Here is a 24,386-nt window from a genome sequence, read left to right on the forward strand (position 1 = left end):
TTTTTGGGAACATACTTTCCCCAATAGTAAAACGTACTACCCCAATGGGAGGTTTTTGAAAACGTACTTTTCTCCCTTTGGGGGTATTAAAATTTCCTTCCCCCTCCACGAAAGGCTTTTGGCGCCATCTTGCGGCGTAATTTTCGTCCCATAGACGCTAATGTTAAAAAATGGAATTTGAAAATGTACTTTCAAATATCAAAATGGACTTTTCGTACTCAAGACTTTAAAATGTACTAAAAAAGTACAACTGTACTACCAAGAACAACACTGAGAGCGAATAATAGAAGGCGCCGTCTTTTTATACCCTCTCTCCAGAAGCTACGGGGTCTTCAAAGTTCGTGAAGGGCTCTTGAAAGAGTTCATCTTCGGGTTCACGAACGTACACGCGGAGAGAGTTTTAGGGATTTTGGTTTCCCCGATGACGCGCACGGGTTGGGGAAAGTAACCAGCCTCAACGCGGGGAACTACCAGCCATAGATATAAATATATTTGAAAGCCATAGATATAAAAATATTTGAAAATACTATAGAAGGGAATAACTTCATGCTCTGCATGTTATTGTTACATATTCCAAATATGTGGTTTTAAAAATATCATAGCAAACACAACGAAAAAGAAATGTCGGACAAAAATATTTCATAGTTCTTTATTTTTCTGGCCATGTCAGCTGATAAAATATCGGAAACTTTTCTTTTAAAAGTCGATGAAAATTGTATGGATCGCTATTCTATAGCTGAAACAAGGCTTTCGCGTCATCCCTATATTTTTTTGACGACTACGCTATATTGCGAGGGCATATTATATAAAGTTATTGAAACGATCAGGGGTGCCTTCATTTTACGCGTGTCGAAACTGCCTCTAAAGATCCCTCTATCCATTTTGCAGCCCCATCTTTTTTATTTTTTCCGTCGGCATTCGATATTAAATCGTCAGGTCGCTTTGTTTCGCCGCCCCGTCTCTTCGCGTCAAACATTCCTGCAACAAGAGACCAACATGCCCGGAACGGTTCCAAAGTCGAAACGAATTTCTCTCGCATTGTCGACCGGAATAAGAAAAAGCACCAACTGTAAACGGAGTGTTAAATCCGCCCACCCTTCACGAGCCACTCTTGGTTCCACTCCAGCCTCCCTCGTCCATGGTTATTGATTATGGTGGACTCTTCTTTTCTGCCTATTTTTCTCTCCAAACAACTTCCTACTGTTGTTTTTGTGGGTCGTGTACTCGTAACATGACACCTTATGTGTTGTAACCTTTCCCCGGTGTTATTTCATCCCACTTCCAACACTAGTTGAAATGCCATTCAATCTTTAGAGTAATGAAAACTTTTTAGAATCATATTATTAAAAGGATAATATCATTTAATTCAAAGTAACAATACTAACTTATTCGGCGCACACGTATCCATGGTACTATTACCTTTGCCGTTCTTGTTGTTTACCGACTTCTTATCCCAGAATCGTTTCGTTTTCTTCGTCGAACATGGTCTACATGGCAGAGAAACAGAGACAATCTTCTCTTAGAATGAACCGAAAAAAACTTTCCCGAGAAATCGCTGAAAGGTCACTGAGAGGAAACCAAAAGAAAGAGTAAGAAGAGACGCCATTCCCTAAATTGAGTTTCTTTTTGCTTTAAACCAATCCGTTTATCAAAAAGTGAATTGGCAAAGAAAAATTACGGAACTGATTAGTTGAACTGGTTCTACTAAGAGAATTGAAAGTTTTCAACGTTCCTTTTCTTGTTATAACCAGAAAATGTCACTTTAGATTCGGAAGAACTCTTTCTAGGAATGGAAACAATACGGACAAACAAAAGATACTTGAAAGGAAACGGAAACCCTATTTTCTTCGTAGCAAACAGTCGTAGAATTCTCTATAATATATTAGATAAGTTCTTCTTTCGTTTATTTTCTCTGATTTATCTCCCAAACATCTAAATAATTCCCCTTAAATCTGCTACGGTAATTCCATTGGGCAATGCGGTTTTAATATTGATTCGAATGGTGCAAATTTGGGCCAACCACAGACTATACGTATCGCTTACTTCCAAATAAGTACACGAATGGATTTATCCCTAGCGAAACTTACATGTATTTCGCATCCATCTAACAATATAGTCTGTGGCAATAAATTTACCTAGGGTTTAATTTTGTTTACTTCTAAGTATATATATTTATAGTTTCCCGCTAATGTTTAGATATATTTTCGCCATTGCAATAAGCGCGGCAATAACATTAAATATCTATTTTGGGCGCTGTTGGTACCAATTTTAATTGGACTTCGCCTTCATTTTCTAAAATAAACAGGATACATTATTGTGGCATCAGCGTAGTTTAAGTTTTGACTTGGTAACAAGGTGTAAATTGATTTTTATCTGTCTTACTTTTCGTTGTTACGTTTCCCCATTAAATTATTCGAATCCTTTTGAGCGATATTCCTTCAAGGCAATAATTATTAACGGGTCTTATTTCAAAATTTTGAAAGGAAATAAATGTAAATGACTTTTCAATCTTCCTCTCTCGCTCGAGTTATGTTCCGAAATTCCCGGGTCATAGTGTGACCTAAGATCGTTTCGCGGCTTTTGCTAGAAAGTGGTGAGGGAAAAGCCTTGAGTAATAGAAATCGGTCCGGTGTCTGGGCTTTCGCCTCGTTTCTCAATGCGGAAAAATATTAGTCCATAGGGACGATTGAAGGTCTGTTGGGAAGACCATTGGTCCTAGGGAAGAAGAAGAAGAACGATGAGGGAGGAGGCGCACGTGGAGATAGAAAAAAAAGACAATCAAGAGAAATAGTCTCTACCTTCATTCTTCTTAACGTTTATGACTCTAGAAGCTACGAATATTCTTGTTTACTTCTAGTCTTATGTACTTCTGCTTTATGGTGAATAACGAATAAATGATTTACCAGAAACACGCGCTGGTACGAGGAAAAACTTAGCCATTATGTCTGGGATCGGGAGTGTTCCCCGTGAAAATGAAACACCCTTGTAAATATTACTTCCATACTTTGTTTGGTACTTGCCTTTGGAAAAGAAAGGCACTTAACTGTAAGAATCTAAGAATGATGGAAGAAGTATAGTGACGTAATGTTTTTTTTCTGTATGAGAAAAGAAATCTAATTTTTACAGACATCTGTAGTTAAGGTTGCTAAAAATAATTTCCTAAATCCTAGACTCAATTTTATTTGTAATATTTCTTATCGTTTACCGTCTGGGCTCGCTCGTTTCTTTGTTCTGCACGAAAATAGAGTTGTAAGTTATTTTTGTTGTCATGGAAACAACCTTGAATAATATTTCCCATAACACACGAAATAAGAAGTAAAATTTACATTTCATTTTGAAGCAGTTGAATTGAGGTATTTCAATAGGAAAAACCATCTGATATTGAAGTTATGGTATTAAACTTTAGAAATAATTAGGTTTTGTGTTTTATTATTTTGAGATATTTTTGGTAAAATGAATCAATACGAGACAGTCATCCTCTTTGCTCGGATTCATTTTAAGAAGCTTTGGATAATGAGACGTTTCCGTTTATAGCATCTAGTCGATCTTGTTTAAAACAAAACGATTGCATTAAAAAGAAATAATAAAAGAAATATTTCTTGTTCTAAGCATTTTGACCCTAGTGGCCTAGAAACGAATTCCCTTTCGCTAAAGGTCTCACTCTAAGATTGGGTGAATTCTCTTCTTCCTATTGGCATTTTTACCCGGTTAATTCAGCTGGGAATTATTCCGACCCTGGCTTATGACTGTCAAACGCATTACCCGACTCTTTCATCTTATTGATTTTTTCCGCTCGGCGTTGTTCCGATGTAGTATAGCGTTCCCTGTACGAATAATATTGTCTTGGATATCTACGTATACTCGCTGCTGCGGGGCTTTTTCTGGGCGATATTTCGATAAATTCGCTCTGACGTATGGTGGGAAATTCAATTTCGTCCTAAAGAAATCTAATACCGATAGCGATGGGCCCAAAATCCATTTCCTATTCATTGTAAGGGCCACCCTCTCGCTATACCCTATCTTTTTTAAACTAGTTTGCAAAGTAAAAACACCGACAAACGCGTGCGAGCTCCTTGGTAAATTGGCCTTGTAAACAAGTTTGACATTTGAGCTCCTAAAACCATCGAAATGAAAGTTTTCTGAGGCTTTTATTTCATTTAAAATATTTTGAAGACATTGTGGGTTTAGATTTATTGGAATTTTTTCCCTATGGGAATGGACGCCCGTGAAATTTTACCAGCAGAACGGATTGGCTCATTACGAAGCTCTCGGCTTGTCGTGATTTTAATTTGATTATTTCATATATTTTTCAATTAAAGCGAGTGAAACAGAAAAAATCGTCTTTCTAAATGAAAAAACTACTTTCCACAACTACTAACAACATTATTCAGGACTGTAATTTAACACTTTTTCCCATTTTTTTTTAGGAAAAATGTATGGGAACCATAGGTTTTCAAGGGGTTTTAAAAATCAAAATGTCCTTTACCTGATAAGTTTGTTAACATTTATCGTATCGACGTGTACCTAAATGACAGTGTATGCACCTTAGATTATATTCAAGGTTCTTACTATGATGGTAGCTGTCATGTGACGAGGTTATTTCCGATCGGAAATTAAATATTCTTTTTGCGGTCTCCCGGATCCATCCGTCCCTTAGCATAATACCGCTTTTTTCCGTATCAGGGCGAGGGCCGTCTCTATAGTAACGTCCTCTATAAAAACCGTAAAGCTATCGAGCTGATGTTGTACTTTTTTCTTTTTTTTATGTCAGGAGAAACTTTGCAGGATCGGATTACGTGTCTAAAATGGTCTATTTTTGGAAAACCTTTCAAGCAAATCTCTTGGCGTTTAAAATTACCAATGGACTAAGCTTTTGGTTTCAAATGCATTGAGTTAAATTGGTGATATTTAATTGATTATGATGAAAGGACAGTGTGCTTCTATGTAGGTGGTCCAAGCGCCAGCCTCTTAATGTGTGGTAGAAAGCGCCTTCTAGTTTTAAATCTTAAATATTGTGACAAATGTTTATTTAGACGTTTACACGGGAGAGATAATCTTGGAGGTATGACCTCTAGATGGAAGGACCATGGTTAGAATATAAATGACGTTGTTCGTTAAATTTTGACCCGAACCCCTCCTGTAAAAACCAGGAACCCGTAACGTACAAGTAGTTCCCATCCAAAAGATTTTTGCTTTTCGTTTTGCAGAGTTTTATGTGCATGGAAAAATGGTTATCGGTGGCGTTGTACCTAACCTTATTTTGTTTTATTTCAAAAACCTACATCTTTCATATCGGTTCAGTCGTAAACTTGGATACGGCATAATAACGATAAAAGAAAATTTGAATTTAGTTTCGTCGTTTTGGTTCCGGATTCCGACAAAGTTTCTTCTTTTTTTCTTGTAAGAACGAGGTAAAAATATAAACAATATTGACAAGCCCAAATAAAACGTTGTACTGGAAGACAAAAATAAAATTTAAGTTATCCGGGTGTAGGATAGTACGGTTATATAAATTCGTAAACGTTACAAAGTCACTGTTTTTCACTCCACGACTAAAATTTACTTTCTAAAATAACTCCTGAAATAAATAATTCAAAAAACGTGGAATCTCCTAGGGTTTAAAAATACTAGATCGTTCCAAAAAAAAGTTTTACTCGCCGGGCGTGTTGGTCGGATCTCGATTCCTTTTTTTTTCTTTCCTTCTTCTTTCCTTCTCTCGAGACGGGAAGGAAGGAGTGTGAGAAAAGTTGGAAGAGGAAAAAAAGGGACGTTATTCTTCATTTAGGGAGGGCCACTTTCATGTATCTTTCATGAGTATCGATTGGAATAACGGTAATTCCTTCTCCATACCTTCTCACTCAGGGTGTTCGCTCGGACGAATCTACGAGGATGGAAAAGAGAGAAAAAAAATAGATGCTGTTGGTCTAGTTTGGTTTGAGGGTGCGAGCGCCAGCGACGCGGAGAAGAAAATCGGAGGATAGGAGCTAGAGCTAGTCTGGGATTTTGCTATAGGGAGAAGAGCGCGCGAAGGCGAAGAAGCTCGGGATCTTGATGGAGGTTTAACCTGCTCGTGAAGGGAGATACAAAAAATAAAGAAGAATATATCCCCCAGAGATACGATGATAGTGTTGTATACCATGGTTTTTTTCCCACCGTTCTCCTCCGGGTCCCTGCTGAATTTCCATTCCTCCACTTGCATATCTTAAGAAATTTTGCCAATGTTAGCTTGATTAAATTTAAAAGAAACCTCTTTCAATCAGAGCCAACTTTTAGAGTATCAATTACTTTCACGATTATTGAAGGAAAATATAATGGCCCATTTTTGAATCGAATCTTATGAATATAAATAATATAAAACATTCAATTCATCCGCGAACAGTATACCACAAAATATAAAAAGAAATGCAAGAACTTTATTCAGTAATATAAAGAAATGTTACAATAAATTCAATCTCTCTTCCCAGTATGAGTTTAACGAGAGAGACGGAGAACCCTTCTTTTTTTTATTGAAGTAACGTTATGTAGCTTACATGTAGATGCCCTTCTTTCTTAGATTTTTTCTGAGGGCCGAGCTTAATACCGATGCGAGGAATTAACTGATTTTTTTTTGAAAAGTATGATATCTTCCCTTGAAAGTTTCTAGGATGAAGGGGATTGTAGCTTTGATATCTTTTTCTCCAGTTCTCTGGTATTCTATCCTTCTGTAACAAACGATCGACGAAGGAGTGGCTCTAGTGAGAGGGAGAGAGAAGATCTCGCTTTTAATGCGAACCGGCGTAATTTGGGGGTCAAAACCTTTTCCCTTCTTTCTTTGCTAACGAAAACTGTGGAAGAGAAAATATAAGAGAGAAAAAAAGAGAGTAAGTTGGAGAAGAAACTTTTCCACTTGTCCGAAAAAGAACCAACGAAACTCAACCCAACCCAACCAGGATTGTAACAGTAGTATTATACCACCGACAAAAAAAGGAGAGAGAGAAATTTTGAGGAAGGAACAATCGATTTCTTTTTCCTTAGAAAGACTACTTCCTTTCTTCTTCTTCTTCTTTCTCGTTTCGTTTTCTAGTTTTCCCTCCCAGTTTTAATCCGATTTCTTTCCTTAAAGTCGATTTGGAAATTTCCAGTCAGAAAGCTTCTTACGTATATGTTCATCGAATTTGAAATAATGTTGGAGTAGTTCTTTATGAGGGATAAGAGATGGAGATAATACCTATCCTCTATTGGTTTTAATTAAACGAATGTTGTTTAATAGTTTTGCCACCCTAAGATTTTTCTATATATTTGTGGTACGGATTAAAGTCTACTGTAACTTTTATTTCCAAAGTCTAATCCGAGAACAGAGAGGTAAATCACTCGCACAACAAATGAAATATTTCTCTACCTGTGAGAATTTATGATTTCCGAAGGATAAATCACATAGTAAACACTTACCTTTTTTGTATTAGTGCAGTGATAGTTTGACATAATGTATTTCTAACTCTTTTTAACAATTTACAATTTGGCTTTATATTTCAAGTTTTTTTTGTAATTTTTGTTAGCTTTTCGTTTAGAATCCTTTACTATGTACTGATGGTAATGTAAAAAAGCACCATTTATTGTTAAAAAATTGTACGTAGGAACGTTGTAACTCGGTAATGAAGCATTCATAAATTAAAATGTACGCTTCATTTGTAAAAACGCTTGGATAGATCCAATTAAGTCCCTTCTTTTTCCGTACGCGTGTAGGATAACTTCAGGGATCTTTACCTTACATCCTATATTCAGGAAATGGGAAGCTATACTGTCTGCCCTTTGTTTGGTCAGCGAAAAAAAGAGTAAAAATGGGATTCATTTTTATGCCAATTAAAGTAGATTAATGGTGCAACTAGAGCTAGAGAGAGATTCCACGGATGGAAGGAATTTATTCTTTTAAAATGCCAAGCTACCGTTGATTTATGAAAATCGGCTCATTATTAAAGCTGAAGGTATATATAGATTGGTATCTTTCTTTTGGCTAATGACGCGTTCCTGGAAATTATATTTGATTACAATCTATGAAAGGGAGGTAGACAAATTTAAAAGATCCAATGTATATTTTGGTTAAAAGGTATAAGAGATACCGAATTTATAATTACAACATATGTAAGATTTTGTGGAGATTTTTTTTATTTCGCAGAAAAATACTAAGGATGAAGCGGTATGTTTTAGAGATCCAAGCTTTGTAAAGCAATTTCCTAAATGGAAAGAAAGGCTTAGCTCCAAACAGGCGAAGTAAATGAAGCGTACAGCTATAGGTAGTGTTTTTTCCTTTCTTTGCCGCGGCTTGAAGCGTTGCACTATAGGAAGTAGGAAAAGTCTTTAAATCCACTTTCTGCCTCCAAGTCTTAAAACTTTTCGTAAAACTTTCTTGCTATGTCCAGTAAACCAAGGTCAATAGATATGTAAGAGGAGGCTGGTATCTTTCTTATTTACCGTATCTTTGAAACCAATTATTTATTGGGGAAAATTTCAAACGATATGAGAAAACCTAGACCACAGACGTTACGTAAACCACCGCGTATTTACAAACCTTGCCTTATCTTCTTGTACGTCTAGGAAAAGGCGGGGGAGCTAGGTTGCTAATGCTTTATTGTTTCGTAAACAAGAGGATGGTTCCCAATCGGATTGTCGTTAAGCGTTCCCGATGTTTTAAAAGCTTCCACGAAACAAAATGCTGAGAAGCATTTTAGTGTTGTTTTTTTTTCTTTTAATTCTTTTGTATCTTTATAGTTTAGTGAATTTCTATAAACATTGTAGATTAAAACAAGAGGTAACATATGGTAGTATCCTTTTAAGACTTGGCTTTCCTCGAACAAGGTGTCAGACACTAGACAACTGGCCATCAAGAATTCTATAAGCATTACTTTTAAATTTCAAAGAAGTTAGTTTCGGGCTAGGTTTTTTTTCTATCAACCTTTGAAGGAAGAGCTGGAGGAGATAGCTCTAGCTACAAGAAAGGAAGTTAGAAAGTGAGGAAAAAAATAGCAGAGTGAGCGTTAATTCTTAGTGTGAGCGATTAATTACTGAGTAAAAATATCGCGGTAAGAGAGAACAAAAGAAATTCGCGCCCCCAAGTTTCGCGCTTAATAATGAGTAGAACCCTTAAGCCTAAACCATAATTTGGAGTGGACCCCGATAGTCCGGGAGCAAATGCCTCTCAGCCATAACCAAAAGAATGTTTCTCTTTTTGTACGCAATGAGAGGCGCTATTTCCCGGACTAGGATGTTAGTGACGAGGAGGAAGAACCGTTTTTAAAGTCATTCCACGAACAAAAGCCCTGAAAATTCGTGCCATTTTTTTTACCGACCTCTGAGCAAAAGCCATTGTTTCGAGCTAAGGAAGTTTCTAATGCAAAGGCTAGATATTAAATCGGGCTTCATCAGCCGTGAGGAAAATGGAAGAAGCTAGAGGCTGGACAGAGTTACCCCTTCAACTCGTTTTTCCATCCCATCTTCTGGCTGGTTACTAAAAATAAGAAAGAAAAAAATTCTCGGAAATGATTATAATGAGATGAGAAAGTTGCTTAGAGAGTACATCTTAAGAATAAGTCTAGCGATGAGATGTCCAGAGAGATTACGAAAAATAAAACTCGTTAGCGAAGTGTTGAATTTTCATAAACTGACCCTTCATTGGTAGTTACATTGTTTCTCTTTGCAGCCAAATCTTTCTCATCTCTAGCATAAAATTTAGTTTCCTTTTTGTGTATTAAATGTACGTAGATATTGATACAATTTGGTTTTATTCTTTGGTACGCTTTTTAATCCTAACATTTGTATTCTCCGCTAATAGTTAATTCCCGAGGGATAATTTTTCTTCTAAACAAAATTCATCAACACTCCTATTGCATTTGAAAGACTGAGATGAATTTAGTGGGCAAGGCTTAGGGAAGAATGTTACAGTTCTTTCTACTCCTTATCCGTAAATTCTCGCGATGGTTTTAGTTTTTTTTTTTTTTTTCTCGTGCAGTAGGAAAAATTTTTAAAAGGCGCATTTCGGTCGCTTGTTATCGTTTTTAATGAGAGCACGAGAGCAAGCACCCTTTATGAGCTAGGTTGTAAAAGTCGGTGCGTGGAGCCAAGAGATAGCAATGCCTGGAAATAACCCCCATTTCTGATTTTTATTTCCCGTCGCGTAGTTTTTCCAAGCATTGTTTTTTTCGCCCTAGTACACCAACCCATTTCAGGCCCTGAACGCGCGGCTAAGGGTCGCTTGACTTGACAATGGCGGTAAATCCCTTCGTTGGAATGCTCTTCTTTTTTCCTCTCCACAAAATTCGAAATGAAACATTTTCGTTAGAGATTTACAATTAAAACTGCGGATTAGTTTTCGATTCAGTAAGCGCATTTATGAAGCAAAACAGTGGATGAACAAATTTATTTAAAAGTAGTTCACTTGGTTTTATTGTTTTCAAAATATAAAACTCAAATTATATTCGCTATAGACACATTGTTAAGTTGTACTTAACAGATTGACTCGGATCAAAACACTCTCGTATGATTTTCGAATCGCCTTTATTGAAAATATTCATTTATTGATCCGAACCACCTTGAATATAATTACGAATACTGATACATCAATTTGCGTGTATTGTATGTATTTATTATTTAACCGAGAGCAATAACTCTTATTGAGTTTATTCCTTAAACTATCAAATCAAATAGACAGCGTGAAGATATTTTAACTCCTGTTGTTTCAACGCTTATCTAAATGTTTTGGGTATAGCCGTAATCCATTATTATCGAAAGACAGACTAACGTAAACAAGTTGAATTATTACGCTTCTAAATGGCGTCAATGGCGACTGTATTGTTTACTCTAGTCGCTAGTAGAGCTTCGCGCCATAGTCCCGGCGTATGGATACATTATGTTTAATGCCATAAGAAAGGAAGTAGTATTTATCAAGTTTGGATGAACATTAGTATAGTGTGTGCCAGTCCATAATAATAGAGGTTCCTCCGCCAAACTCAATCTCTCTCTTTCTCTATACGAGATCGAATGAAAGCCAATGGGGGTCGATACGATGGACTATTTCGATTTGGTGCCAGGGCCAGTTCAATTCTCGTATTATTAAGGTAATATATCGTCTGAACTGGAACTCTTTCCGCCTTTATAACGAAAAGATCTACGTTAGAGAAGTCGATTCGGTCTCTTTGGAACGTCGTCCATCAGTCATTAGGGGATATGATTGAGAGCGTCACCCGACCTTCATTACCTAAAGAGCGCCATTGTGGTTAGAGCTAAGCCTAATAACGTGTTTTGAACGCGTTCCATGGGAGTAGGTGCCTACCTACTTCCATTCAGGTCGTTTTCTGCCCCTAAAAGCGTCGCTCAAAATGAATAGAAGCCCGTACCCTAAAATCAAACACTCTGATTAATCACCTCGTGACCCCCACGTGCCCGTTAATGGTTATTCCGGGTTATTCTTTCATTCCCGGGTCACCCCGCCCGCCTTAACACCTTCGAATTTAAATTTTCACGCCCATGTAGAGTGATCACGAGAACGTCTAGGCATAAATTCCTATAGGTGAATCTTTTCATTGAAAGAAAAGTTTCGTCTTTAGTCTGGAGTTGAAAAATTTCGGCTATGTTCTCTTTCTTAAGATGTTCAAATATGGCTTGAAATTTCACCTCTTCTCTTAGAAGCCCTAATCCATTTTTTTTAAAAACTTTAAGCTAAAAAATGTAGATTAGGAAATGTATTCATTGGCCCAGTTCGCAGTACGATATGGTTTCCATGGTAGAAGAGAAACACTCGATTGTTCTGGGCTATAATTTCTTTTTCTCGGGTGCCCCTTTATATTATGGTTTTTGGGGCTCCCTCTAATTTCGCTAGTTCACTTTCATTATTTTTATCGCCCCTAGTAGAAGACGTTGAAATAAAAAGAGAAGGAATAACTACTGACTGTTATGGAGCTACTGCCCAATGAGAAGAAGAAAATTAGTGACCCCTCCTATTGCTTCCGCTATTTTTTCTTCCTTCTATGGATCGAGCTTCCTTTATAGCTTTCGGCCACTAAGATCATTAAAGGGTCTGATGGGCACTCTCATCGCTTCTTTCTAAAATAGACCAAAGGAATCTTTATAGATAAATGACTTCAATTAATTTCGCGTAAAAAGTAAATCAATAAAGAACTTCCTTCCTATGCTTTGAAAGAACTTATAGTTGAGAGGAAGAATTCTAAAGATTGATCGGATACTAATGACATAAGTAAAATAATTCCAAATAATGTTTGGAACTTACTATGCCATGATAGCGAAGATAATCGTGAATAGGCTTAAGTTTGTTGTATTAAGAGAAAGATTGAAAGTGCAATTTTTGCATGCTATTATATTTAGCTTTTTAACTGGAGATGTACGACTTAAAACTTTCGAATATTTCGTTGAAATTTATTGAAGAACTATAGTACTTATGAAGCTGGTATAATTATCCATTTAGGTACTATTTCATATTTTCGTGCTCAAACTAATAATACGGTTGTATCAAAATTCCTTTCTAGAATCTTATAATTATTTCTGTTAACATTATAGTAATTAAAGCCGCGCATTGGCGCCGCGCAGATCTAAAACTGGGGCCTATTTAAAAGCGTTAAAATGTTATATTCCTAATTATCTATGGGCGGATACTCCTTGGATCTTTCGAATGGAACGTTTGATGTTACGTATTAGGCGCCGCTGATGAAAGAGAAGACTGCTACTTTTAAAGAGAAAGCCTCGTAACATTTAATAGATAAAGGGTGGGATGTACGTACGTTGTAGGCTGTTACTTTGAGCAGCGCGATTTCAATCATTTTTAAAGGGGGATAAAGCTTGGAGTAAACGAGCTTTCACTTTCGAAAAGGCAACGACTGTAAACAAAATATGGAGCGGCGGAAAGTGGGCTTTGAAAGCGTTCCGAAGAGAAATATAGTTGCAAAGTTCATATAGTAGAAAGCGAAAGGGAGGGAGAGAGTGTGTACTTTATGCAAAGTTTTGATATGAAAAATCCTCGAAATTCGTTGTGATTTTGCACATGTTTCTTTGCAATTTCTTGGCTCGTAATTGCGCTATCCAATTTCCTTTGATGTTATTTTATAACTATATACCCTACCATAATGCCAAGATTAATAAACTTTCTTATTTTCTGATACGGAAAAATATTTAAATGAGCATACGCAGCTCAATTAAAGCCATTGAAAGGTGTTTCCTTTTGGGATTGCCCTGCCCTATCCAATTTCCGAGAATATGTCTATTTTAATTACTTACTAGAGCCACAGTTAATATACTTCAGGTGTTATAAATAGTTCGTTAAATTGGAACTAATATGCGCGAAACGAGAATAACGACGGGTACAGGAATATAAGACTTGGATATGAATGAGGATCGTTATTGACTTTGTTTCATCCAAAAGCGGGATATATGCTTGCCTGTCAAATTTATGAGTTTATTTCTTAACTATATAAACAGAGGCCTCAAAAATACGACCGTAAGCCTTGTCCATCCTTTTCAAAGCGGAATATTTCCTACCATTATCTCTTAGCGGAGGTGTGCTCGTTTCGAGATAAGAATAGACGGGACCATCATTCCTGGACTAGCCGATGCCCAGCCTATATTCAGACTGGCCCTCGCGATCAATAAGCTGTTTAGAACGATTATATCGATTATATCCCCCTGAAGAATAAGGATATAACCATAAATGTAAATAAAAACACTTTTGAGACTCGATAAACAAACAACGAACATCCCCTCAGTTGTAAAATATTGGGTCATTATTATTCCACCTAAATTTATCTCGCTGTCTATTAATTCAGGCATTTTATTAACAAAATTGCAATTATTATCATTCAGAGTTTGATATCCATCTTTATTTACCCCAAAAATTCAGTTGTTATTGGAGAATTCAACGTTAAATCTCATGGGGTAGAAAATACTTCGGAGTATTTTTCAAGCCTATCATATTTTTCCAGTAGAATAATTTCTCCGTGAATTTTTTTTAGTTTTTTTCCTCTCACTTTTGTTTTCGCTTCCGCGCTTGTGTAACTAGTGATGGAATAGTACGAAAGAGACTGGCGAAAGCTACAATAAGTCTTATAGTAGCAGCCCACTCTATACTAACTCACCCTCGGAAATCCATCGTATAAATATATCGCCTCTTTCCAACTGGAAACGCTAGAACTCCAGCCAGCAATCTTATTCTGATTTTTATTCGCAGTCTTGACTGGAAAATTAATGGCAATATTTACTAAGGCGACTGACTCTATATCTCTTTATCTTTCTATAAGAGAAATTAACTACGAAAATGTATATAGTTGCATAACGTCCAGAGTTAAAGTTCAATGCAAGAAACCCAAGATCCTAAACTCCATCCTGGTCACAATTTTTTCTTTGAATGAATCATTTTTTTGGGGAGGATTGCAAAGATTTCATTACTTTTTCCGTGTCTCTCTTGCAAGAAAAAAATAAGAGAAAACTCACCACCATCACACGACTGTGCAGACACATTCTTATTGTTAGGGCCAGCCACGAAATGGCATGGCATCTATATCTTTTTCCCCACTCTCTTAGGTCCAGCCCTAAATAAGATTTTCGCGTTTTCTTGTCTCAAAAATGGTCCCGGATGATCATCAGATAGAGAGAGATATATAGAGCTTGTTTGACAACTTGATTGCTAAGTGATTGGACAAAGAATGAAAGAATGTCCATCGTTTTGATGCTTAGGAACGGACCGTCCAAGGGGATGGGAGGATAGACGAGAGACAGCAGTTGCCTCCAGAGATAAAATACATACAGGGGGTGACAGTAGCTTGTGGACATAAAGACTAATCTAGATGTTGCAATATATCTTTACAAAATATGTTTTCTTGTTATTGCTAAGCCTAAATGTTACCAAGACAGAACATGGTGTTCGTGAAAATAGGATTACTTTACTTTCTGAAAGATTAGTTAATTTAAACTGAGAATTTTCCTTTTTAATTAATCGCCTTACGCCAGAGAAATAATGAGTTTGTTCTTTAAGAGCGTATTAATTTTCTAATCAATCTAATTTCGTTAAAGATTTGCTTCGGAGACAAAATATTTCAAATTAATGAAGTTTGGTAATAGCCTTAGTGGAAAGTGAGCTTTTGATAAATTATCGTCTTATCATTTTTAGCGGATTTTTTCCATTTTTCTTCTAACACCACGAATTTCTTTTCTGATCCAACGACAATTTTTTGCTCGAATGACGGCAAACAAATAAAGATGCCAAACTTCTTATTATTACGTTTTTGGCTATTATCTTTCACTTAGAGGTTTAAATCTTTGAAGTGACATTAAGCCAGTAGGTGAATTTATCCACTGTCTATAGATAGACTTCAGTCTATATTACGTCAAGTTATGGGTGCGATTGCTTTTTAGGTGGCGTGAGATATATCATTCTTGTCACCGGGAAACAATCTCTTTAATCCGTCGAATCGATTTTCATCAGCTTTGTAGGCAGCAACTATTTAGCATTTAGCTTCTATTTTTTAGATCGATATATATTTTTTGACTATGTTTCCACAAATTTAAATACCGAAATAGGTCAATGGTTTTTGTTTTACCAAAATCATTGTACCGAAGGGTTTATTCGCTTGTCATAAGCAATTCCGATTAGTTTTAAAACTAATCCCATTCCACTCTACTCGGTTTTCATTTTGTTTTGGCTAAATGTTATTTTGGTTCTTTTCTTTCTAGATTTTTCGAGGAATTTCAACTAGAACTCGGTACGAGAGATTCCGACACGTCGAGTTAGAAAACAAAGTGGAATTTGATGTCCTTTAGAAGTGAGTAACTTAGCGTTTCTTATTCTTTCTTTTAAAAATGACAAAACTTGTTTTGAAAGAAAAAGGAGGTAAATGGCCTTCGAATCGGAAGTAAAAAAAGGATATGGGAAACTATAGGGAAAGTAGGGATTTCTCCTCGCCTTAACTTGAACTGGGGAAAATGCGGATCAACCGACAGTTCATTCCATATGAGAAGTCCACGCTTTTGAAGCTCCGGACTCTTTTATTTTGGCTTCGTACGAGCATTTCGTACGCGGTAAATACGGCGTGGAATGAAATAGGGGAAAAGAGGGTAGCGGACTTTTCCTGGGCAAACTGAACGAACGGGCAGTCATCTTTTCGTAATCTTTATATATAAGCGAAGGGAAAACCAGCCGGGAGACGAGGCGGAAAAAACTTCTTCGTGACTTTAAGTTCAAAGTTTCGGCGTGGTGTGAGAAATAGGGGATATATGGGGAAATTCTTAAGGGCTGTCTTTCGAACGGAGTTCTTTCGACTGGACCTTAGTTCGTACGCGATAGGGTACACGATGCCCGACGCTCCTTTATATGTTAAAGTTTCTCCAATATTTGAAGAAGAGCTCGCTTCTTCGTCTTCGCAAAAATCTTTTTCTATCTTTCTTGGAGTAAATAATTCAAAGTAGTGTAAAATCTTCAAACAAACAGTTATAGCTGAAATATTTAGCAACTACATCTTAAATTAAATCCTCCGAGATAGTTACTTAATTTGCCCAAGTTCACGATATCGTGTATGATCAATTCCAACCTTGGAAAAAGTAGATAGTTCAACGTAGTTATACTCCACTCCTACGCTATAGTGTTAAATGTAGAAAGATGAACGATACCTTCCTAGTTAAACCATCCAATTTTCCCCTCTGTCTCTTACGATCTCAGAAACGGAGAGCGTATTTATGTGAGTAAACAAAGTGTAACACGCGAATTTTTTTTTATAAACCAGTATCGTGGCACCCAGTATTCGCCCTGCCCATTTTTGAGTATAAAGAATAACTTCAAACGTGTTTGACACGAACGTCAAAAAGTAATATTGGCCCATCCTTCAATGTCTCGCATTGTTTTAGATTTGATCCTTCGTATAAGTCTTCCCTCCCTTTTACCTCTGTCCCTCCGGGTCCGACACGCGCTTTTACCTTTCGTATCCCCGCGTTAAATAGTCGGGTAAATGGGCTAAACGTTCAAGCAACTCCCAAACATTTTTCGTTTAATTTGTCAAAACGAGAGCCTCGGTTGTTTCGCCTTCGCTGGGACATGTTGGACTGTACTCAACGCGAAAACGCCGTTTAATGCAAGCTGAGGCGGATGAATACGCAATGTTAAATCTCATGGAAAACCAAGTTGCGTTAATCAATTGCGCCTGAACCTGGGTATAGTGTATAACGATTTTAAAATGGGCCGTACCCGCGTCGGTACCCTTCGTTAAAAGGGTCGGAACACTATTAGGCTTCGTACTGTTGGGAAATTCGTCCTGAAGAATGTTTTAAACCCGGGAAATTAAAAAAGGTGGTAGAGGGTATTACATTGAGAGACACCACAGTTGAATTCGTATGAATTTAATTTACATGGTTAATACGTTGAACTACAAAGATAACGAGACATAAGATTGACATTGGAGATAATGGTGGAGTGAGCCATAGGTCGTCGATTCCCAAGATGTAGATGTATTCTAATGCATTGAAACAGTTTTCAAAACTTAATACTTCGTAGTACTGCTCGTACTAGTTTCAAGTAGCCTTTTAAAACGAATTAATATTTTTATGGTATTTTACTTTTTCTTGTCGACCTTGTTTCCTAGGGACTAAATCTTCCCGGTTTCCTAGTTGCTTTAATGCTTTGGAAGTAGATTGTAGACTAGCTGTGTTAAAAGCCAGGAAAAGTTTCCTTCTACGTTGGGCACTCCTGGATCTCTCTGCAGTTGGCTTGTATGGAAACGTGATTTTTCTTCCCCATTAATCAAAGACCATTTTACAATGGGAAGGCCGTCCGTGGACCGTGCTCTCCCCCGCAACATCTATCCTGCCCTCGCGCTAGCTCTAGACGTTTTCGGGGTAGGCTCATCCTTCAAACTCGTTTCGCCTTTCTCTGGTAGGCTGGAAACTTAATGATGTCGGACGTTGCGGCCTTAACGAGAGATTCAGCTAGGCTCAGTGTTCGTAATTACTGAAAGACCCTGGATCTTAGGTGAACCCTGGATCTTAGGTGAACCCTACTGCTTTGGTGGCTTCGAACCTTAACGCGCGTCGAAAAGCTTCTCTGGTCAACTCTGTTTTCTAATAGCCTGCACGCCATACTATCGATAGATTCCATTCTGTGGTTGCCTGTCGCCGAAAATGCCCCGAAAACCGTACAATCTACGACATTCCCGATTCGCAACCACTTTCTTGTACTAGCTATCTAATATCTAGGTTTAGATAGTTTGTAAATAATAAGTTAGTTTTGGTATTTGAAAATCGTAAATACTTCGAAACCCCATCAGAAATTTAGGCACACAGCAAGCCATAACTTTGTCAATTTCTTCAAAATATTTTTACTGAAAATTTAAAATCGATATTTCTTAAAATATATCTATAGCTTTTAATTTTAAGTTCTGTTTTATATTACATATTTCGATTCGAAATATATTAGTCAATTGCTATTCTACTATACCTTTAACCTTTTATAAATCTCCATCAAACCTGAATCTACTGAGCTCCTACGCAGAAAGACCAGCTCTCCTATTACATTTTCAAATTAGACTAGTATGGAAAGTGAAAATGACAGTTCAAAAATTAATCACCCTCGTTGCATTTTAGAAGAGAAATACTATGCCTAGAGGAAAAGAGACGTAGAGAAAGTGGAGCAAGCCATAACTTTGACAATTTCTTCAAAATATTTTTACTGAAACTTTAAAATTGATATTTCTTAAAATATACGTAGCTTTTAATTTTATGTTCTGTTTTATATTACATATTTCGATTCGAAATATATTAGTTAATTGCTATTCTACTATACCTCCAACCTTTTATAAATCTCCATTAAACCAGAAACTACTGAACTCCTACGCAGAAAGACCAGCTCTCCTATTACATTTTCAAATTAGACCAGTATGGAGAGTGAAAATGACAGTTCAAGAATTAATCACTCTCGATGCATTTAAGAAGAGAAATACTATGCCTAGAGGAAAAGAGACATGGAGAAAGTGGAGAGGTTGGTAAGAGGTAGTCGTATCTCAGAAACGCCCACTAAATTAATCCACCCATCCCTATTTTCCGACAGTAAACCCACAAGAAAAAAAAATTATTAAAAAGCAGAGACTCAAAAACTGATTAGATATCTTGTTGGTAGACTTGAACGGGGTCGTTTCGTTGCAACTTATGTCAAGGAGTTAAAAATAAAGGGGTATTAATTTCCTTTAGTATATCTTCTCATCATCCAAGACCACCTAGCTTAAATGATGCCAGTCACAACTCCATCCGCTTATTTCATCCATGGCGCTGTAACCATTGTGGCTTTTCCGGAATCGAAAAAGCGAAAGCATTCTTGCAAACGAAAGGGTATAGTCGCCATCTGGGAATAAACAATGGAAAATTCCTTATACTTTCCATTAATTAAGGAATATTCTTCCTTACTCCGTAATTATCATACCCTATTAAAAGTATTTCTTCAAGTATGCCTAGCTCTACTGGGAAATCAGTTACTTTTAAGCAAAGCATTTTGGATTCTTTTTCCGGAGAACTCCATCATAAAAAATTAAAAAAGAAAAAAAGAAAACTTTTTAAACGTCACACGTACGTAAGATATTGTTCTCAGGAGGGGTTTACAGACCCCAAAAATGTCTCTGGGTAAAGGGAAAAAAATGATGATATTCAACGCCTTGACTTTTTATACCCATTTTCCCTTCTTAAATACATTCTTTTTCTATAATATAAAAAGCCCTTTGTGTTGCCTTTGAAGTTGATTTGTTGTTAGAAGTGGTTAAATTTACCCTCGTGATGGACTTACCCATCTTGTTTTATTACAAACATGACCTGATGCTGTTTCTTCCTTATTTTTTCTTTGATAAATCCCCAAATTAAAAGTCCTCCAAGTTTTATATAAGGGATTAATTAAAAATATATGCTTTTTCTTGAATTGAAAGAAAGTAAAAACAATAGATCTTTAATCTCTTCGATGCGTGCCTTCACTTAAATTCTGGACTTTTGCTACGAGAAGCCAATAAGGGAATATATTAAAGCGGATTTGCAAAAGAAGATACGAAACCATGATACCTAGTATACATATTATTTTCTTCCCAACTTCGTCGTCTCACAATTATTTTTTTATGAACAAGAAGCGTGTTTCTCCGGGAAAGGAAACTTTCTTGGCATATAAGCTTGTGTCTTTCCGAAAGAAGTTCAGAAGTCGAGCAAGCTTTCTGGCTGGCATTCATTATTCTTTAATAAGCGCCTTTTCCGGCATATTTAAGAAGCCGAGATGAAGAATTTTTTGGGGATGAAGCTCAAGTAAGAGACGACGCAACTTTTTCCAGCAGTTTAACCTATCCATTGAGAAAAACTGAATAGAGTGTAAATTCCGTTGCGCGGGCTTTTATAGATGGAAGCTTTGTTCGGCTTAGTTTTGTGAACGAACCAAGGTAGGGGTGGGTGGGTTGAGATTTTGGTAAAAATAATGATCTGCCTGGGTCATCTGGCTTTTCTTACCACTTTTAGGCGCTGGTGCTGTTTCTCTCTACCATTTTCTCACTCTCTCGCAGTGACTCTTTACCTACGTACGGTAATGAGGCTGCCCTTTTTGCTCGTGTCTCGTAGGCCAAGAGCACGCTGGTTTATGCCTAGAGTTTCGCGCGAGAGTGGCTTCCTTACTTTCTCGTTAATGTCTCTTCTCATTTGGCTCCTTCGGTCTATCTCTTTCTCTCTCTTAACGACCTCACCCTGGGAGGGAGAATTCTTGCCTGTCGCCACAAAAACCCCTTCTTTTCATCTTCCCATTTTCAACTATTTCTCTTCTCATTTCCACGCGTGAGGTTCTGTCCCCATTTATCCCAGCATGTCTTTAAAAAATACATTTTTCTTCTCCCTCTCTGGCATGGTTGGACACTTGATCAAAATCACGAAGAGTCGGGCATTAAATTCTTTTGATTTGGGGTCAACTAGCTCACATCTTTTTAGTAGTCTCGTTCTTGGCATCTTATAAAGTCACGCGCTGTTTATTTTATGCGAGAAATGATTAAAAATCATGTGGAGAGACTCGCTATTTGAGCCATGTGCCATTTACACCTTTTTGTAATTTCGCAAGCATGGTTTTAAGCATCTATCAAAAAACATTTTAGGTCTTTTGAGCCTGTATGATATCTTTACCCTGAACTTTGATGTGTTGCGGGTAAAACATTTCTACGTTAAAAATCCATTGACAAGTTTCAGCCTGTAAGCTATCTTCTCCCGAAACCATATATTTAAGACACATCACTGCCTTTAACTGATGTTACCGCGCGCGAAGTCTGCGAAGTAACACTCGTCGTATATTTGGAAATGTCCTTAGAGTGTTCGACAGTTGCTTGATCTAAAACTCTAATGCGGAATACATGTTGCGTTTCGGTTATGATATGAAAGTGATCTTTCGGCCCTAACAGCCCCGGGATATTCTCGTGAAGGGAAGATTTAGTAGCGAGCTGAATTTTGGCGGAACAAGGAAAAGAGCGATAGATAATAGAGAAAGAGTGGGGCGAGAGAGGAAGTCTACTATAGCGGGAAAATACGGAAGATGCCTATTATAGGTATGACTAGATAAACCAAGTCCCGACGGAACTATTTGTCTTCCGCCCTGGGGCAGTCCTGTGAGAACCAGTGATTAGGCCCCATACTTCATTACCCCAGGTTTTTTGGCTATAATTCTTGGGATGGCTAGAAAAATATGAAAAATCAGTGGCTATGTACGTACATTATATACGTCAACAGTAGTTCCAAATGTAGTTAACTGAATTTCAGAAAAACATAGGCCTACTTTAAAATATAATCAAAATAATTTGAGATATGAATTTTCTTCATTGTGAAAGTTTTACATATTTTCTACATGTATTTACGAAACTCATGGAGAGTTACAGAGTTTTTGAAATAAGTAAGTAATAAGTTTGCAACTAGGGAAATAAGCTTACTACTTCATTTTTTACTTCGTCGTTCACTGTGAGGTTTTTTTGACGTGGTCTTTCCAGAAGAAGGAAATATCCCGAGTTCAAATGATGGATGAGTTAGACGAGATGAAAAGGCGGTTTCTTTTTGAACCATTATGGCTTTGATAAAAGTACGACGGAAAACCTGCGTTTTGGGGAAAAGCGTAAAAAAGTAACTTTAGGAGTTGACCATCATTACGTAGATACTTCAATGGTTTAAATAAGACTTACTACGCGTTACAGAGCGGAATCTCCCTAGATTTATTCCTCCAAATGATACGGATAAGCGAAATACATTTTTTCTTTGCTCCCAGACCACTTTTCTCTTTCCCCAAGATTTTTTTTGGATTCTTCATTGCAATGAATAATAAGAGAGTCCTTAATTTGATTTGATCGATGATTCTAGCTTTATTAGACAAGACTTTCCTTTCTCTCTATTGCCCACAAAAATGAATGTAAATGGAATTTTAAAAAATTTCTCCCTAAATGGCCGATTCCGTTCCGTTCTACCCGTCTCAATCTCCTCCCATCCGGGCTATCTTTCAAAGAGAACTTAATTTAGGTTCCTCTGTTACGAAAAAAAGAAAGATACTTGACTCATAAAAAGATACGAAGCAAAAAAAACGTGTTGAACTTCAAAGGAAGCGAATTAAAAAAGAATACAGCGTGTAAAAATGGAATTGAACCGCAACTCTAATTCACCAACACTTCTAGAGAAATTCCAATAGGTTATGATAGATGCAATAGACTTCTTCCCAACGATTCTAGGCCTAAATACTTGTAGCTTACGTCAATGAAGGGTTGAGATGGTCAACTTTGAATATATTAAATTAAACCCCAACTTCTTCTCCATATAACGATACCAAATCTTTATATTACATCAAATATAGTTTGAGATAATAAGGTTCTAGAAACAATACTTTTTCTTTATTTCCGTGGTCACGGGTGTGGCAACTATGGCTCTCTTTTCCCGCTTGGCTTCGCTGTATTATTTATTCTCCGTATAAAAATATCTTCGAAAATGGAGTCCTAGAAACGAAGCTGTTTTTCCCGTCTTTTATTGGAAAATTCCCGCTAGCATCGGATCAATTTTTTTAACGACATATTGTACAACTCCAGGGAAGGAAGTGTGGGCTCGCAGGTGCTTCCGTCTCATTTTTATAGAGAGCTAGAGAAACGGTCAACGATTTGCGATATCCCGCTCTCCGAATCCTTTATATCTGGTGTACCCCTTCGTCAATAATTCCGACCTATCCTTTCATTCCTTTAAAGATATATTCTTCCAAAGACTATTCTACTAATAGTCATGGCTGGTTGAATTGCTTATTGTGGTACATTTGAAATGAAAAACATGGCTCGGAAGTAAAATTGTTTCTCATTATCGTTCCACGTTAACATCACCGTATGTTTGTGATATATTGTGAAATCCGTTGGCAAGAGGAGGAAGTGAAATTTTCCGTAGTTGCGCACGAGCCTATTGCTTGCGGTAGTAAAATTCCGGAAGTAACTGAGTGACGTCATCCATTGTTGTACTGTAATAATTGTGGCTACGCGAAGACCACGATACCTCGTGATTTTCTTGTTTTCTCACCGTTTGTGATCGGATTTTTTTAGCTGACCAAAAAGGCTATCGGGGACTATATACCTACCTCTTCTTTATTCTTTTGAGGCCCGGTTTTCCTCAACAACAAAAAAGAAAAGAACAAACACACTATAGTATAAATCTTTGGCGGCGAACCTAGTCGTCCGAAAAAATAGAGAAAGTTCGTTCGTTCTCTCCATCCGGGTTCTCTATAAATATCTGTTGATCGATTCCGGCTTTGCTTTACCGTCTAGGAAAGTACGTGGGATACGGGTTAGCGGCGGGATTCTGGGAAATGTTTGGTAACAGAACGGTAGGAGTGGACGTCCATCTCCTGGAAATAGGAGGCCTAAGGTTAAAGGGGAAAATCACTCGCCAAATCAACTGTAGAAAATTTGGCAAGTCAATAAGGAAGTTTGTAAAACTATTCTTCAAGTCTCAATTACTTCAAGAGAAGATATCGGTAGTATCAGTATAGATATGCTAATTTTAAGAGTAATAACAAATATCAGTCAAATCAAAGTAAAATGATTAGAAATTTTTGATAACCCTTTAAAAATCTATAGAAGTTTACTAGAAAAATCATTCGTACACTCAATTTCGGTGCAAGAATTTCATCTCTCGCGATTACCTCCTCGAAACGATTCTCAAAAAAGTGCGAAATCGAAATGGCGTTAGGTTTACTCGTCTTTCTTACAACAAAAGGGTTAAATCGAATCCTTCTCCTTCCTTCCTCGCGTTTCAACCAATTTCAAAAAAAAATCCAGGTTCTCTTCTCGTTCAATAATTTATGTCCCCAAGGCACCCTGGATATACTTTCTTAAAGAAAGTTTTTGAAAAAGAAAATTTTA

General features: G+C 37.1%; 1 long non-coding RNA gene across 11 annotated transcripts in view; it reads left to right on the forward strand.

The window, feature by feature from the left end:
* Window positions 1-24,386, forward strand: part of LOC149661388 (uncharacterized) — a 286,806-nt gene that overhangs the window by 252,320 nt on the left and 10,100 nt on the right. For all 11 annotated transcript variants that reach the window (XR_016368896.1, XR_016368888.1, XR_016368894.1 and 8 more), the window contains one exon: window positions 15,706-15,794. This is a non-coding gene — a long non-coding RNA (uncharacterized LOC149661388). The remainder of the gene's footprint in view (window positions 1-15,705; window positions 15,795-24,386) is intronic.

This window comes from Phalangium opilio, unplaced genomic scaffold, assembly GCF_054372755.1.
Source record: "Phalangium opilio isolate 3A_F unplaced genomic scaffold, DU_Popi_V2 ptg000070l_1, whole genome shotgun sequence".
NCBI lineage: Eukaryota > Metazoa > Arthropoda > Arachnida > Opiliones > Phalangiidae > Phalangium > Phalangium opilio.